The following is a 5,000-nucleotide window of genomic DNA, read 5'->3' on the forward strand; positions in this document are numbered from 1 at the left end:
ATCATTCGTAACCAAATGTTGATTATATGGCTAGACTTATAATGGCCGAGTTTTGTATTACATTGCTATAGCCCAACTTTCTTTTATTATCAATACTGTTGCCGAGATGTTGATGATAATGATTATATTATCAATTATTAATATTAATGCCCTTGTGATTATCGTTGCCTCCACGAATATCATCATCATTGTTATAGTGTTATCATACGCCTAATTAACTGTACATAGGTTTTCATTATTATGATGACAGCGTTGATATTGATATTGTTAAGAACAATTAGAAGTAGCATTGTTATTGTTATTGATGTTATCATCATCATCATCATCATCATCATCATCATCATCATCATCATCATCATCATCATCATCATCATCATCATTATTATCATTAATTTTATTGCTATTGTTATTATTTTGTTATTGTTATTATTAGTAGTAATAGTAGTACTAGTGCCATTATTAGTACTTATAGTAGTAGCAATAGTAGTAGTACTGCCATTATTATTGTCACAGTATGCTAATCGCAAAGCAAAATAACCCGCTATACACACAAAAAGGTAATTAATTTTGTACATAGTGTTTGTTTTCTGCTTATGAAGATGTAGGATGCAATTCAATGATTGCTGTTGTTGGAACATGCAAGTATTTTAGAGCAACAATAGAGAAAGAAAAATGTAAATAAGGCAAGTGCGTCTTACCTTTATAGGCCTAAAGATCGCTGGAAAATTTATATTGAATTGAAAAAAGTTATACAGAATTTTCTTAACTATAACACAATATATACCCCTCCTCCCATGAATATACCTATTTCACCCTCAGTAAATTGTTAAAGTTTGCATTGCGTCGAGTTCTTGGTGGGGCGTTTAATGTACACCTAATAACTGTTTCTAATAAGAAATAATTACAGGTTTGTTTGCTTCTGCAGCTCGAGGGCAGGTGGAAGTATAGGCCTATGAATATAATTTTTATTTATTTATTTATTTATTTATTTATTTATTCGTTGATTATTAAGTCAGTTTGTAGCCATCGTGTTGAAATTTTAATGTAGGAGGGTTAGAAAATGTTGTTTGCCGTGGCGTTATGCTTGCAAGAAAGGGGGAACGTGTCCTAGTGTGTCTTGAAAATAAAACGTTCAAATACATACATACATACTTATACACACACGCACTTACACACACGCACATGCACACGCACACACAGGCACGCAAACGCCACACATATACACGTATAGTGCGCGCGCGCGCACTTGTGTGTGTGTGTGTGTGTGTGTGTGTGTGTGTGTGTGTGTGTGTGTGTGTGTGTGTGTGTGTGTGTGTGTGTGTGTGTGAGCGCGTTCGTGCATGCGTGCGTGTAGCCGTAGCGATTCCCATTTCCATTCCCGTTCGCACTCACACGAACCCAGAGACATCGCATCCCCCGTCCGAGTCGCGGCGCCATCCTGGACGAGGGCGCATTTCTGTAGCATCGATGCCCCGTCTTGACAGGCGAGGGAAGTGAACCCCGGCATTTCGTTCCTTTATTGAGTTCAGTGCTTTGATGGTCAGTTACCCGCATGCTTTAGCCTTGGAAGTTCCCCCTTTTTCTCTTACACGAGACAACGAAGCAGTTTCTGAGGCTTTGCGTTGAAATCGAGATCATTTCAGAATCGGTTGAATTTTATGCCAAACTTCGAAACATTTTTTTATTTATTTTATTTTAATGAACGAGTATATGCGTCCTAGAACCCAGGCATGTTTTAGAGGGCACTGGATCCAGCTGTTTTGATCAGTGCCAGGTCTCGCCACCCAGGTGAATTCGTCCAGGTGTTCTGTTGCTTTATTTGGGAATAAGTGAAGTCACAGGCAAAAAAAAAGAAAAAAAAAAAAAAAGAAAACCCGTTTCATCAAGTAGCAGGTGAGACGTCAGTGATGGAGACTTTTTGAGGAAGCCTTTGGTGGTGGAGTGTCAGTGGTGTTCATGACAAGGGGATGTACCTTTTTTTGTGAAGTTCTTAGCGGTGAAGATAGATTTTATGGCCGTTAAATATGCCAGTGTTGATAAATGGATTGTTGGTGATGAGAAGGAAGATTTTTTTTTTTTTTTTTTTTTTTTTTTTTGTGGGGGGAGGAAGGAAAGAAAGTGAAGAGAGGATGGTCATAACTTGTGCTTCAAGTGCCCCCCCTCCCCCCTAAAAAGAGAGAGAGAGAGAGAGAGAAAACGAGGACAGTTCGTGATATAAGTGATGGAAAAAAGATAAAAAAAACGAAAAGAACAAGCAATGATGACTGAACATGTACGTCCATTGAAAGGTCACGGCCAGACACGTGCATCACAGACCCTGCAGGAGTGAGGAAAGGTGCAGCGGGGAGAGGTAACGAAGATATCAAATCCCTCGAGACGCATTAAAGGATATTTATAGGATAAGACCATCTCAGCGCCTGACGAAATGCTGAAAGGGAGAGAGATATTGCATGTTAGGAAATAAAATTATGAAGGAACGTGACTTTCTTAAAACTTCAGAGATCACGGAGGCTGTGATGATGACGAAACCTTGGGTTAACGGAGGACGCGGGATGCAAGGAGAGATCCTGATGCAATGGGCGGTTTGGCTTCTGTGTCTCCAGTTGAGGGAGTTTAGTAGTTTGATTTAATTGAGAGAGAGAGAGAGAGAGAGAGAGAGAGAGAGAGAGAGAGAGAGAGAAGAGAGAGAGAGAAAGAAAGACAGAGAGAGAGAGACAGAGACAGAGACGGAGAGACAGAGAGAAAGAGAAAGAGAAAGAAAGAGAAAAAAGAGAGAAAGAGAAAAGGAGAGAAAGACAGTCAGAGAAAAGTCAAGTGCCATAGAAAAGAGAGCAGGAAAGGGGGGGAGGGGTATTTGTAGCATAACCCCCAGCCGGCCAGCCATCGAGTGCCACCACCGCCAAGATATCGCTCAAGTACCACCTCCTACCAAGTACCACTCGAGTACCAGCGCCTAAGTAGCTCTGGAGACGGGGGGAGGGGGGGAGGGGCAATGACTCACTCTCGGCCACACTCGTTCGGAAGGCTGGTCACGTGACCCGCCGAGGCCTTGGGGGGGCGGGGAGCGGTCGTCCGAACATCAATGGGAATCTTCGGTGGAATCTTCGCTCGCTTCTTCGCCAAGCTTCCGTGGTCGTCGTTGTGGTCGTTGTCGTGGTTGCAATTGTGGTCACAGGCGTAGTCGTAGTCGTGGTTCAATGGTTGTGGTCATAGTCATGGTCGTAGTCGGAGTCGTTGTCGGTTGTCGTTGAGGTAAACGTAGTCGGGGTCGTGGTCATGGTCGTGGTTGTGGTCGTGGTTATGGGTCGCTGTCGTGGCCATAGTTGTCTAGTCATGGTCGTAGTTTTTGCCGTAGTCGTGGTCGTGGCGCTGGGACGTCCGCTGAGGAGGGTCGTCTTTCATCCAAACGGTTCGAGCATTAATTACTGGCTGCTTCAGATACTGGGGTTGATGTTGTAGTGATAATGATCGCTGTGACGTCATCAAGTGCTTAATGATAATTATATTGATAATGAATCATAATGGTGATGACGAAAAAAAAAAAGAAATAACAGCAAAAATAACAACCGTAACAACTTCAGGAATAATGATACTACTAATACTAATATTAATTATATTATTATTATTATTATTATTATTATCATTATTATTATCACTATTATTATTATTTTGATTTTATTATTATTATCACCATTTTTGTCATTGTAACTATTATTATTATTATAATGATAATGATGATGGTGATGATAATATTATCCTTAATAATGATGATACTTGATTATGATTATCGCGAACATTACTATAATAAAACTGGCGATGATACTTATAACAATTATATCAACTTCTGCTGTTATCATTACCATTATATATTATCATCATCACGGTCTTTCTATTATTTTTCTTCTTGATAGAAATAATTGCACTATCATTGATATTCATACCATCATGGGTGTGGCTCTTTGATATTCCTCACACAACAGGTTTCATTTTTCATTTTATTTTTCTCCCAACGATTATGACCATTGCCTCAAACCACTTAAAACTTAACAGCCTTGGCATATCCCCCTCTCTCTACCCTCTCTACCCCCCCCCCCTCCGTTGCCCATAACGCATGCCCTATCACCTTTAGTGCTTTTGCCAGACGCTAGGGAGACGGGCGTACATGATTTATACTTTCCTGCCTCAAAGTAATGAATAGATGGCCTATTTTGGCGTATGCTGTTCTTCCTGTTAGTTCATTAGGGTCAATTTAATTCGTCTGGATAACTGTTCTCTTTTTCGAAGTGAGGAAGTAGGTCGTGACTGAGATCGAGAGTCGTGAGTGTAGAGGTTAGTTCGATTTTGTTTTGATACGTTTCTTAAGTTTGCGTCAAGTATTTAATGCTGATTGGTTTCTGTTTTAAGTCGGTGGGGAATTTGTCGTCGCCTCTGTGTATTCGGAGATGCAGAGACGTTCTGTGCATTGCTCTAGTTGTACGCATTCCGAAGCACACGATTAAGTGGATGATATCGTGGTGTGTAATTCTCACGCGGCAATTTTAATTAACGCATATCACGGCCTCATTATTCTTCCTTTTTATGCCGGCCTTTCATATACTTAATCTTTACCTTGCTCCGCTTCTCTCACTCGGATGATATTCCTCCAAGCACCTCTTCTTTTTTATACAATCTCTATTTCAGGAACCATCGTGTTTGTTTGATATCCTGACGTCGTAAGATTTTCGTCGGGGCGGAGGAGGGGCTGCTGTGCTGAGGCTGCCCAGCGACGTCCCTTTAGGGTGTTGCTGGCAGGCTCTTGTGTTATCATTGGTGCGTTCGCTGGAGACCTCGCCCTGCGCTCGGGGCCCACGCCAGGCACTCCAAGGCTGCTAACCTTTCCTTTTATCTTACCACATTCCTATATTTAGGCTGCCTGCGAGACTCACCTGCCGTTATCTTTAATTATTTCATGCACATTACTGTAGGAGATAGACCTCACGCATGTAGGTATGTGCTGTGTA

At 41.4% G+C, this 5,000-nt stretch overlaps 1 protein-coding gene across 1 annotated transcript in view; it reads left to right on the plus strand.

Annotated features, from left to right (window-relative positions):
• The window catches only part of LOC119596877 (CD151 antigen-like), a 40,095-nt gene that overhangs the window by 342 nt on the left and 34,753 nt on the right, over nt 1–5,000 (plus strand). The gene's annotated exons all lie outside the window — the stretch shown is intronic.

Source organism: Penaeus monodon, chromosome 3 (assembly GCF_015228065.2).
Source record: "Penaeus monodon isolate SGIC_2016 chromosome 3, NSTDA_Pmon_1, whole genome shotgun sequence".
NCBI classification, from domain to species: domain Eukaryota; kingdom Metazoa; phylum Arthropoda; class Malacostraca; order Decapoda; family Penaeidae; genus Penaeus; species Penaeus monodon.